The sequence below is a fragment of the Drosophila rhopaloa genome, unplaced genomic scaffold (genome assembly GCF_018152115.1).
Source record: "Drosophila rhopaloa isolate 14029-0021.01 unplaced genomic scaffold, ASM1815211v1 contig_133, whole genome shotgun sequence".
NCBI lineage: Eukaryota > Metazoa > Arthropoda > Insecta > Diptera > Drosophilidae > Drosophila > Drosophila rhopaloa.
The window spans coordinates 2,410,469-2,423,664 of NW_025335010.1; the positions used below are offsets into that span (position 1 = coordinate 2,410,469).

Sequence of the window (13,196 nt, forward strand, 5' to 3'; positions counted from 1 at the left end):
AGCCCTGACCCATCAAAAGGGCCCCGGAGACATTTTTGGCGGAGAAGACAAACTTTTTTCTCGGAGACATCGGCCTTAACCTGACCGGCAACTCATTGAGGGGAATCATACGGACGAAGCTACATACAGTGTCTCACAGCTTATTTCAACCAGTGCTCAAGTAAAACTTTAAGTCGCTGTATTTGCCAAATTAAGAGAGATATTGGAACATTTTAAACGCAGATTTATAGCTCTGTATTTTAACTTTTATTTCATGAATTCTTACATTTTTAAATGTTTTTTTATATTTATTTTGATTTTAAGACTCAAATAACAGGTGAAATGAATGCCACAACTTATTTCAACCAGCCCTTAAAATTATATATTTTTTTAAGATTATGAACTAAAAATGATAAAATAATATTTTGTATGACTAGCCTCCTTGTAAACAATCATTTTAAGTCTTTTTGGGATTGAGTCGACCAATTTTTAAGTCACTTGGGGACTAATTTTGGCCAATTCTTCGAGTAATGCGTTTTTTAGGTCCGTCTTATTGAAAATTTGACGCTTTCGAATTTTTCTGTCCAATATAGCCAACCAATTATCAATAATATTATTATCTGGAGACCAGGCTGATGGTTACATGATATGCGGGCAATTTTAAATGAGCCATGTTGGCAGAGTTCGCGATGTGTGCTTGGGATAATTGTCCTGATAAAATCGGAATTTATCACGAATCCCCAGATTTTCTGCACTTTGCAGCAAAATGGACTTCAATATGTTTAAATTAAGAGTTTGGTTCATTGTTGTGTCCAGCAAATCCAAAATCCCCGCTCAAGCTGCCGACATACAGGCCCACTTGGCCTTAGATCCTTCGCCAGCGACCGTCACTGGGGACAAAAAGCTGTGCTGACAGCAACTCTTTGGCACCTGCAAAGCACAACAACCATCTTTGTACTTTCTCGCTCCTCGTCAAGTCCAGCAATTTGGTCGTGGGAATCCCTAGAAGTGAGGGAAACACTTAGGTCAATAGGCACTTACCTTCATATTTATATATATATATATATAATTACGCACGTCCTTTCTTATCCCTCGGAGCTCCCCAGTAGACCAAATCCAGCCTGCGCGAAGTATTGGTTCCGTGGCGACTGTAGCCAGTTTCCTGACCTTGATTGGTGCAACTGCTGTGACTCCTTAACTAATTTCCCACACGCTGGTGCGTTTAGGGTCACGAATGTGAAGAAGCATCATTACCTGCAATGCAACTACGTTGTAATTATTAAAGGCAAATGGAAATGATGGTGTAAGTTACTTACCTGTTGGGGGAGATGGACCGGTCGTAGACAGCCTGTTGGTGATTCCGGCCGTTAACGATGGGTGGTGCCTCCCTCGCGTCACTTGGGGCCTCACAGGAAGGGTGGGTGCGCTTTGGCATCCACATCTAATGCCACTTTTCCGTCATATTTGTCCCCGATTTGTTTATTTTTTGTTGTTAAGTTACTTCCTGTCCGTAGAGGAGGAAGATTTATTTGGCCTCCCCGTATATAACGGGTTAACGCCACAGCCTTTGTATGAAATTAGATTTCAAGAAAATAAATTATTCGTTGAGTAATAATCGTGCGAGCATTTCTAGTGATGATATTATGATGGCGATGAACGATGATTATGTTAACAATGGTTGTGTGTAATGGTTTATGCGATTAATTGTGTTGTTTATTATTATGAGGTGAGGTGTGAATGTGTTAGCGTGAAAATGTGAGCAGTGTGTTATTGTTGTGTTAAATTAAATGTTTATGTTAGCGGAATGTATGAATTGAGTTATCGATGTCCAGTTATCGATTGTTTCTTGTCTGAGCAGTCGATATATATCAGTGTATTTGAGCAATGTTGGGTAATTTTGTCTTATGCCCTCTTCCCATAGAGTCCATCCGTCTGAAACGGTTGGGATTTTTGACAAATGTGAAACTCCGATTCCCACAGAGCACATCCACCATCCACCATCCGATAACAGCTGATCTGAACAGCTGTGGCTCATCATTTTAGCCCGTTGCATTTTGCACAACATTTAAAATGAGCACAACAGCGTTATAAATGATACTTGGTAACATACTGCAAGTGATCTACGAGAACAACCAAATCGAACTAATACGTCTTGTTATGGAACTGCATTTTCTCCTGGGACGGCGCCGGCTAGCTCCCGAATCCCCAGGGCGGAGTATCCCCAATATCCCTACAGTATCCACAACATAAACATCGATATACGCGCGTCTCACTTCACAAAAACTATCGCTCATCACTAACAAACAAAACAAACCAAAATGTAAACAATGCAAACAATTAGGAGTGACGGGAAATATATGGTGTTTTGGTGGCTATTGGTGACCTAGCCAAGCACGCCCACCCAACCAAGGATGCCCCGGATGATTCTGAGGAGGCATCACCCATAATCAGCTGGTCGAAGTCACTCCTCGCGACTAGGACAGCTCCATCTCCCCCACAGCGACAACTCACTCGCACATTTCAGTCTTCATATACATTTAATATCCACAGTAAGTACTAAAGTTAACATAACTTGCTCTCCTAGTAATTAATTCATCTTTCCTTAGCCTTTACGACCAAACTTGGCCACCGTCTACAAATTTACGCGGTCAAAGCGGAAGATTACCTTCCTTTGGCAAAGGCTACAGGCGCCGCGGAAATAATGTTCCACCAGGCATGTATTGGTGGAACTCGCAGTGGAACGAGGCGCAAAAAAAGGGCACACACTAGGTATGTGTCGGGTCACCTAATCCTGAGGAGCTCCTAGGGAAAAGAAGGGACAGGCCAAACGGTAAGTATTACGCGCTGTAATCTATCCCGCCGAAAACTAACAATCGCGACCCTTTTTTTTTTACAGGCAACAGGAGGACAACTAAGGTTTTCGGGTCTAAGTCCGGATAAATTTACAGGTCAACAGGTAAGTACATATAAATTTAGTAAGGTGCACATTTAATTCAACGTTAATAATTTCAGCCACTTCTGGGCTAGGCGCCGGGCTAAATATGCCCCGACTGCAGCGTACTCTGCCGGAGGCCAGCACCAATAAGGGCCTGGAACACCCGGAGGAACGGTGGTTAAGGAAGGGATAGATGGCGGTGCCTTTCAACGCCGCGCGAAATGGCCAGCCAGTTACTCCAAGGCGACTTAACAGCCAGGAACGGACTCACCGGCGTATTTTAGACAGCGTTGGCGGCGTCCGAGGATGGCGAGTTATTGTGGTCCAAAATGTATCGCTTGGTTGAAAGAAGGTGCGTAGAGGTATGGATGCCAATATCCAGATTAGGTGTCCCGCTTTTATTTGAATTTATGCCTCCAATTTAAATAGTCCAATTCAATTATTCCAATTGGAATTTCCGGATTTAATTTCCTCCAATTTAAATTTTTAGATCTAATTAGTCCAATTAAGTCTTCCAATTTAATCTTCCAATTTAAATATCCCGGGGCCCTTTGTATTGGGACCCCGGTTGCCCTACGAATAATTATTTATAAATAAAATAAACTATTAAACCTAACACAAATTTTTCTAACACTCACTTTTTTTCTATATTTCGGCACAAACACTACTTCGACATTTTTATGTTCTGTCTCCTGGGACAATATGGCTGCGACTATATAAAAATTTGCCTATCATGCCTATATCTCGCCATATTCCCCTCGCCTCTCTCGAAATTGGGTCATTGGACATATCAAGGCCATCCTAGCCATACCCAGAGCGAACCGGGCTAGTTTAAATAGCTAGATAGCCAAGACATCAGCAGAAGGGGGCGCCACTCCAGTAGGAGTTGCCACCCTCCCACTTTATCGATAGCCCTACCAAAAACGAATACCTCCTTCTTAATTCTTCCAGCCGATTCCAACTTGAAATGCAACACCACCCAAGGATTTAGAGAGACGCCTCCGAACCATGGCCACTCGACGAAATCATTGGGAGCATTGGAGATCGGTGTCTGGCGAAATCCGAATGCAGTTCCAAACGGTGCCCTACGCGGGGCCCACGCATGCCGGTAAGTACTGCCTTTGTTTTTTGTGTTGTGCTCCTTTAATTTATGCTGCCTCATTTCAGGTTATACCCGGATGTCCTTGGCGTGATACACCCCTATCCGACGTCCTTGAAGATCCTCCAGCTCGTAAGCATTGTTGCCGACTGCTTTCACCACCCGAGCTTTGAGGAACTTCCGAGCAAACTTCGCGTTAAAGGCACTTTTGAAGTCGCTGAGGACGAAGTTACGGCGATACACTTCCTGGCCTGGCTTCGCAAGGAACGTCCGAGCTCTCTGGTCGTACTGCTGGCGACTTCGCTCGTACGACTTTTCGAGATTCGTCTGCACCTTGGCCTGGATCACTTTGAGCTTGTCGACTGTTCCCATCCCAGCAATCTCATGGTCGCACAGGGATTTCAACTTTCTCGCCAACTTGTAGCTGGCCCCGTTCAAGAACATGTGATGACCGAAAACCGTAAAGAAGGGCGTTTCGCCAGTTGCTGCGTGTATCGCGTTGCGAAGAGCCACCTCGATCTCCGGGAGAAATGCGTCCCATTCCCGATGGTCTTCCTCCAAATAACTCCGGATTGCCGCCAGCACGCTTCGATTAACTCGTTCTGCGGCGTTGCTTTGCGGAGAGTAGACTGGAGTCTTGATGTGGGAAATGCCGAAACTCTCCATTGCCTCCACGAAGATCTTTGACGTAAACTGTCGACCGTTGTCTGAGTGAATGATTTCCGGGACCCCGAACTTGTAGAATACCTCGTGGATGAGGAAATCTACCACGCTGGCGGCCGAGGCTTCCTTCATGGCTTTCAGAAACGTATACTTCGAAAAATGGTCGACGACAATGAAGATCCATGCGTGGCCCTTCTTCGATCTCGGATATTTTCCAAGAAAATCGATGTACAGTTTCTGAAATGGCTGCTCAGTCTGGACTCTTTCCCCAATACCAACTTGCATCCGGAAATTCGGCGCCTTGGACTCCTTACAGACCTCACATCTGCGTACGAAAGCTCGGACCTGCAGCACCATACCTGGCCAGTAGAACTGTCGCCGTAGGATTTCCAGAGTCTTTCCCATTCCGCCATGAGCTGCTGTTGGGTCCGTATGCGCACGCTCGATTAGGCTGTGGGTCAGACTCTGTGGGATCCACAGTTTCCATTCGGAACCTTCCATCTCCTCGTCCAGATTTACCGAAGAGACTCTCTTGAAGATGAGACCATCCACGATCTTCAGGTCCGGTAAGTTATCCAAGTTATTTTCCACCTCCTTCACTAACTCGAGATAATCTTCTCCAGCGAACTCGGTGGTTTCGAACCCCAACAAATCCGTCGGATTAACTACGAGCTCCTCCACACACCGTGAAAGGGTGTCTGCCACGACGTTCTCACTTCCTTTTCGGTGCTCGATGTTGAAGTGGAACCCTTGAAGCTGCAGCGACCACCTCGCCAACCGTCCCGACAAATCCTTCATGGACATGAGCCACTTCAAGCTGGCATGATCCGTGATGCAGGTGAATGGCATCCCTTCGACATATGGCCGGAACTTCCGGATGGCCATGAGCGCCGCGAGACACTCTTTCTCGGTCACGGTGTAATTTACCTGATGTTTATTCATCTTGGCCGAGAAAAAGGCAATTGGCTGCTCTTGTCCGTCGTCGTCTCGCTGGAAAAGCACCGCCCCGACTCCGACGTGTGACGCATCGCACTGGATAAAAAACCGTCTCTTGAAGTCTGCATGCACCAGGACTGGTGCAGTCGTTAAAGCCATCTTCAATGACTCTACGGCTAGCTGGGCCTCTGGACTCAAGGAAAACTTAGAATTTCCAGTTTTCTTCAGCGATTCAGTGAGTGGGGCGGCCAACGTCGCAAAGTTCTTTATGAACCGGCGGTACCATCCAGCAGTCCCAAGGAACGCTCTCACCTCCTTCATCGTCCTAGGCTCTGGCATCCTCCTGATCGCTGCTACTCGTCCCGGATCCATTCGTAGATTTGAAGCAAAACTTTGATTTACTCATACCAATCGTTAACCCCGCTGCTTTCAGGCATTCTGCGACTCTCCGAAGGTATCTGAAATGGGTCTGGATATCTGGAGCCAGGATCAACAGATCATCTAGGTAGACAAAAACGTTGGAACGGATCTCAGCTGGGATCACTCGGTCCATAAGTCTCACCAACCGCTGCGCCGCGTTGCAAAGTCCGAAGGGCATCACCCGGAACTGGTAGAGAGGCCGACCAGGAACCGTAAATGCCGTCAGTTCCTTGCTCTTCGGGTCCAACTCGATCTGCCAGAATGCGAACTTCAAATCCACGCTGGAAATGTAGAACGTTTGGTCGATTCTGGACAGGATTCCGTCGATACTCGGCAGCGGGTAAGCGTCTTTAATGGTCAAATCGTTCAATTTGCGCGCGTCTAAGCAGAACCGATCTTTCCCAGGCCTCGACACTACCGTCGTCCGGTTGCTCCACGGGCTCATGCTCTCCTCGATGACTCCGAGCGCTAGCATCTTGTCCACCTCATCCTCGACAACCTTCTGCTTCGCTGGAGACATGGGATATGGCCGATCCTTGAAGACCTTGGCTCCCTCGATCAGCTCGATCGTGTGCTTCTCCAAATTCGTCGTACCCAGACCATCCTTCTCAAATGTGAGAAACACCTCCTGGATCTCCGCGAGCTGTCGTGCGTCGGCCTCAGATAACGTCCAGGATTCGGGATCCGGTTTCTCCTCGTCGTCATCTTCCTGTTCGGCGTAGTGCTCCATATCCCTAGCGTGGATTTCGTCTGCCTTGACGCTTTCCGGGTCGCTGGGGCCTATCACCGCTGGAGCCAAGTCAAACGCCTGCCAGAAGTCCACTCCGAAATAGGCTTCCTGCTCCAGGTATGGACATACATAGAACAGGATCCGCTTTATCTGTCCTCGGTACTCCACAGGTAGCTCGACGCGTCCTATAATCGTGCGATCCTCTCCAGACGCCGTTCGGACCACAGACAGGTACTTCTGGATTGGTACATCCAACGCCTCGACGAGCTCTCTTCCACCTTTGCCCAGCAGGCTGACACTAGCTCCCGTGTCCAATAAGCCAGTCAGCTGTTGGGTCAGGATCCGGACTTCAGCGAATGGTCGAGGGTCTCCCGTTCCACTGCGCTTCACAGCGGCAACCACTTCTCGCCTCCTCGCTCGTCTCTTACGGAATCGATCCCTGGCCTTCTGGACTTTCCTAGACACCGTTCGCATGCCGGCTAACTGGTGCTCGGAGAAAATTCGGTTCCTGGTCTCCAGGTACCGACGCATCCTTTCCTCATAAGGTAAGTATTTTAAACTGTGCTTATTCCTACTCGTACATACTAAACCTTTTTTACATTCTAGAACATTTACTGCATCGCGGGACTCTTGTCTGGACGCATCCTTCCCGCTCTCAGATCGCCCAGCCGACCGTTTTCCGCGCAATCCGGACATCTCGGAGACACAGTGTCTGGCCTTCCGCATCGGTAGCAGAACAGGCGCCGTTCTGTTGCCGCGCAGTCACGGAACCCGTGGTCTACGGCTCCGCAATTCCAGCAGCCCGCTCGGAACGGATTTCGGGTCTTCGCTTGCAACGCCTCCACCTGCCACTGGGAATCCTCTGCAGTGTCGGGACCAGCTGCCTCGCTAACCCTGGCCTTCTCCGCCGGAGGATAACGCATCGGGTGCGCATAGGCCGCGCGTCCTCGTCGTCCAAAATTGCGCTCCACCTCGCAGCACTCTTCCCTCAACTCGTCCACAGTCATCACATCCATTGCGTAAACAAATCTTGCAATACCCTCTCTCAAGCCCTTTTTAATTATTTTAACCATCTGTCGCTCTGACAGTGGTTTTTTTAGGCGAGAGGCTAGCTGCTGCATCGCATGGACATAGTCCTCAACGGCTTCTCCCGGCTGCTGTTCCCTCTGCAGAAGCTGATGCATCCGGTCGTGCTCCGTCTGGTGGCCTCGGAACCTGTCCATCAGCGCAGCACGCAGCTGTGGCCATCTTTCCACCCTGCAGTGACGCACGTGGACCCAATACCACTCGCGTGCCCGTCCGGTTAGCAGCACATGGAAATGGCGGAGCACTTCCTGCCAAGGGCACTGGTACTGCCGCTGCAGGAACTCGAGCCGGAACAGGAAATCTTCCACCGAGTTTCGCTCGTCCTCGCCATCAAATGAAACGCCCCACCGCTCGATGCGAACCTGTTGGCTGCCGCCACCTGGCCCTGTATTGGCGTAAAAGCGCGGCTCCTCGCGGAAATCGGAAGCCCTGCGGTCCTCGTAGTACCAATTTCGAGGCTCGTTGCGTCGCCCTCGTTCGCCATCCAGAGGATATCCTGGACTGCTGCTCTCCACCGGAAACGACTCCAAGGGCCTTCTAGGCGGCTTTGGTGGAACCCTTGGTGGCGGTGGACGGGAGCCAATCGAACTTGCTGATGGTGCAGTCTTTGGAATCGCCCCTTTCTGGACCAGACTTGGAGCCAGTGGTGCCGCCGTGTCCGTCCAACCCGGAGGTTGCTGCTGATCGCTATGGTTCCCCTGTGGAAGCTGCGGCCGCTGAGCAGCAGGCCTTAACACCTCGTTCATCAGCTTCATCATTTCCAGGAACCCACCTCGGATTTCATCCCTTAAGGACTGGCTGACGCCGGACTCCTGAGCCTTCCGATGGGTCTCTGCCGCCTGGGCCAATGCCACATTTACTGCCGATTTCGCCGCGTTGTCCAGAAACGCCTCCGAGCTCACTTGCTCCGGAACTTGATGTTGCGTGGGATCTGTTCCCATCTGAAGTTCCCTGCGCAGCTCCGGATGAAGACGACCCAACGGAGTCCTTGGCAGTCCCATCGATATCCGTGGCTGTTCGGCCCCGGCAACCTCATCTAAATCGGTGGACCACAATTTCTCCTCTTCCTCGGCTGGAAGAACCTTCGATCGGAGATCGTAATTGGAAGGCATCGTACAGCACAACAAAAAAAACATAAATATACCTATCTCCCTCAGAATTCCTATATCCTACCCTAAACAAATCACCACAAGAAATAAATACTTAAGAAGAATAATAAATATTAAAATAAGGACTAGCAAACAATAAATAAACAGATAAATATACAAACATGTAATAACAGATAATAATTATAGAAACAAAATTTTAAATAAATAAATAAAAATAAATAAACGTTAGAAATAAATAAATGTATAATTTTAGGAAATCAATAGATAATTTTTTTTCAGGTAAATAAATAAATATTTGGAAAAATAAATAAATAATGTACGAAAATAAATAGAATAATTAAATAGGGTAAATAAATAAATAAATAATATATCTATGATTCTTCCCTTCCTGATTTACTTCTTTTGAGATTTTTTTTTTGACATGGGGAGATGGAACTGACCCTCGCCGGTGGACTTCCGACCTAACTCGTCCTGTGCTTTCTCCCAAAACCCAATTTTTCCCGTCACATCCTAGCCATTCGTCAACTGAACTGGCTATCACGCTTGGTGATAGCCGCCAGTTAAGGACTTCGGCTGCTCGTTGAATCCTGTTGGCTTTGTTTTCCCGTTTGTGGTTTGATCCTTAAATCGAGGTGTTCGTGCAGCGCGTGTACATAAGTCACGGGTCACGAACACACATTTAAGCATCCAACCGACAGAAGGTATCAAACACATCCGAGAACCCAAAAGCCTCCGGATCAACAAAAAAAAACACAACAAATGGAATTACTACAACTGACTTTACCCCACAAACACAAAATATAAATAAATAAATAAATAAAAATCTACGCCCTAACATATTTTATCACAGTTTATTATCACAGTTTTTATCACAAGTTTAGCTATCCGCGGATGCAAATCTTTCCCCTTCTGGGCCAAGATGCCACCCGCAGATCACCTCGTCTGTGCTGTGACCAGGAGCCATTGTCTCCATTCGGAGTCAAGCCTCCTGCCTGCTCAAAAAATAAATCCCCCTCTAAACCTTTCTATCTCTGCCTCGCAGCCCACCACTCTCGGTGCAGTTGCATACAACCTGCTGTTGCGCTGCAAGTCACCGGAGCGGAGGCTATGCGAGGCAAATCCCTATATGCGAGACGTCGTCGTCTCGACGATTTATTTTTTTTACTTTGGGCGCCACTATGTTATGGAACTGCATTTTCTCCTGGGACGGCGCCGGCTAGCTCCCGAATCCCCAGGGCGGAGTATCCCCAATATCCCTACAGTATCCACAACATAAACATCGATATACGCGCGTCTCACTTCACAAAAACTATCGCTCATCACTAACAAACAAAACAAACAAAATGTAAACAATGCAAATAATTAGGAGTGACGGGAAATATATGGTGTTTTGGTGGCTATTGGTGACCTAGCCAAGCACGCCCACCCAACCAAGGATGCCCCGGATGATTCTGAGGAGGCATCACCCATAATCAGCTGGTCCAAGTCACTCCTCGCGACTAGGACAGCTCCATCTCCCCCACAACGACAACTCACTCGCACATTTCAGTCTTCATGTACATTTAATATCCACAGTAAGTACTAAAGTTAACATAACTTGCTCTCCTAGTAATTAATTCATCTTTTCTTAGCCTTTACGACCAAACTTGGCCACCGTCTACAAATTTACGCGGTCAAAGCGGAAGATTACCTTCCTTTGGCAAAGGCTACAGGCGCCGCGGAAATAATGTTCCACCAGACACGTATTGGTGGAACTCACAGTGGAACGAGGCGCAAAAAAGGGCACACACTAGGTATGTGTCGGGTCACCTAATCCTGAGGAGCTCCTAGGGAAAAGAAGGGACAGGCCAAACGGTAAGTATTACGCGCTGTAAACAATCCCGCCGAAAACTAATAATCGCGACCCTTTTTTTACAGGCAACAACGAGGACAAATTGAGGTTTTCGGGTCTAAGTCCGGATAAATTTACAGGTCAACAGGTAAGCTATACATAAATTTAGTAATGTGCACATTTAATTTAACGTTAATAATTTCAGCCACTTCTGGGCTAGGCGCCGGGCTAAATATGCCCCGACTGCAGCGTACTCTGCCGGAGGCCAGCAGCAATAAGGGCCTGGAACACCCGGAGGAACGGTGGTTAAGGAAGGGATAGATGGCGGTGCCTTTCAACGCCGCGCGAAATGGCCAGCCAGTTACTCCAAGGCGACTTAACAGCCAGGAACGGACTCACCGGCGTATTTTAGACAGCGTTGGCGGCGTCCGAGGATGGCGAGTTATTGTGGTCCAAAATGTATCGCTTGGTTGAAAGAAGGTGCGTAGAGGTATGGATGCCAATATCCAGATTATGTGTCCCGCTTTTATTTGAATTTATGCCTCCAATTTAAATAGTCCAATTCAATTATTCCAATTGGAATTTCCGGATTTAATTTCCTCCAATTTAAATTTTCAGATCTAATTAGTCCAATTAAGTCTTCCAATTTAATCTTCCAATTTAAATATCCCGGGGCCCTTTGTATTGGGACCCCGGTTGCCCTACGAATAATTATTTATAAATAAAATAAACTATTAAACCTAACACAAATTTTTCTAACACTCACTTTTTTTATTTCGGCACAAACACTACTTCGACATTTTTATGTTCTGTCTCCTGGGACAATATGGCTGCGACTATATAAAAATTTGCCTATCATGCCTATATCTCGCCATATTCCCTTCGCCTCTCTCGAAATTGGGTCATTGGACATATCAAGGCCATCCTAGCCATACCCAGAGCGAACCGGGCTAGTTTAAATAGCTAGATAGCCAAGACATCAGCAGAAGGGGGCGCCACTCCAGTAGGAGTTGCCACCCTCCCACTTTATCGATAGCCCTACCAAAAACGAATACCTCCTTCTTAATTCTTCCAGCCGATTCCAACTCGAAATGCAACAGTCTGCAGATTTTTGCCAGCCTGCAGGAAAAATATTAACAGCTATTGCCCAATATTGTCTAAATGGTAACAAATCAAGTTGATTATATATAAATGTTTGTTTTTTGTTTTATTATAATTTACCATTTTAAATGTTCTGCTCCATGTTGTGAGTACGGTATGCGCCTAGGAGAGAGTGGATCAAAACCTAATGCTGCCATACAGATGGAGCAGTAATTAATTAATTATTACAAGTACAAGCAGCATTTTTTGAATTGGCGCCTTCCTGTTCAAAAGTTACCCGCCATAATTTTTTTAAATTTTCGTAATTAATGTTCCATTTTCCACTGTCAAGAAGAAGAACTCAGAGTTGCACCAAAAAAAACATCGCCTAACTATCGCATAAAAAAGTCCGTCAAATTTGGATGAGGAACTAACTGGGAATTTTCGGAACGGCTAAACCATATGGACCATCCGTTCAACGGATGGTGGATGGTGCTCTGTGGGAAGAGGGCATTATTTGTGAAAATTTTGTGCAATTGAGCAAAACATGTGAGATGTCTTCAGTTTCGTTGCAGGAGTCGCAGGTGGCCGTATTGTATATTTTCAATTTGTATAATGTGTACGTGCCGAACGTGTGCCCACTTAAAATTCGATTTAATTGTTTTGTTTCTAGTCGGTTGAAAAAGTTTTCTTTGTTGTGGAACGAAGGATTGGACGTTACGTGAGGCTGGAGAAGAGAGTATCCCCTGTTGCGCTCGTAAGAGAACAAGCTGTATGCTCTCTCCCAATCCAGTTTAATTTGTGAATATATGTAATTGATGGCATCGTTGAGCGTTTATCTTATAGATATAAACAATCCGGTGCTTCTCGCATTCTGTCGGTCATAATTGCTATCTTAAGATAGTTTTGCATGATAGCAAACTAGTCAGCGATGATAGTTTTTTGTTTGTGAAGAAACTTTTTGTTGTGTTCGAGTTTATGTGGACAAAGGCACTACCTGCGAAATTGTCCGACACTGAGCCATCTGTGTATATTATTTCCATATTTTTAGATATAATAAGATTAATTTTTTCTTTTAATAAACAGTTTATTTGAGATTTGTTGGTCATTTTTTTGTTTGCACTGGTGCCTTTAAAAAATTTGGTATCAAAAACAATCTTACGTGTACAAGGAGATAAGGGACTTACAAGTGCTATGCTATCAAATATGTTTTTAAATTCTGAATATACTCTGCCGTAGCTAGTGTTTTTGGCTAAAAGAATTGGACATTTGCTGTTGCAAATATGATTCTGTACTCTGGGGGGAGCTCAGCTGCTAGGCTGTAAATT

At 46.4% G+C, this 13,196-nt stretch overlaps 3 long non-coding RNA genes across 6 annotated transcripts; 2 read left to right on the forward strand and 1 right to left on the reverse strand.

The window, feature by feature from the left end:
* Window positions 1–223: 223 nt before the first annotated feature.
* On the reverse strand, window positions 224–1,857 carry LOC108041491. 3 transcript variants are annotated; one of them, XR_001769140.2, is made up of 3 exons: window positions 1,296–1,857; window positions 1,057–1,244; window positions 224–981 (listed from the first exon to the last, which is right to left on the reverse strand). It is a non-coding gene; the product is annotated as an uncharacterized LOC108041491 (long non-coding RNA). The 3 variants fall into 3 exon arrangements; XR_001769141.2 differs by having other exon boundaries at window positions 224–999; window positions 1,057–1,233; window positions 1,296–1,855; XR_001769139.2 differs by having other exon boundaries at window positions 1,057–1,233; window positions 1,296–1,851.
* A 280-nt stretch (window positions 1,858–2,137) lies between these two features.
* On the forward strand, window positions 2,138–3,384 carry LOC108041489. The gene is made up of 4 exons (XR_001769137.2): window positions 2,138–2,528; window positions 2,586–2,809; window positions 2,876–2,935; window positions 2,992–3,384. It is a non-coding gene; the product is annotated as an uncharacterized LOC108041489 (long non-coding RNA).
* A 6,745-nt stretch (window positions 3,385–10,129) lies between these two features.
* LOC108042114 lies at window positions 10,130–11,886 on the forward strand. Of its 2 annotated transcripts, XR_006417376.1 has the most exons (5): window positions 10,130–10,531; window positions 10,589–10,811; window positions 10,875–10,936; window positions 10,994–11,268; window positions 11,864–11,886. It is a non-coding gene; the product is annotated as an uncharacterized LOC108042114 (long non-coding RNA). The 2 variants fall into 2 exon arrangements; XR_006417375.1 differs by lacking the exon at window positions 11,864–11,886 and having other exon boundaries at window positions 10,994–11,525.
* Window positions 11,887–13,196: the final 1,310 nt, after the last annotated feature.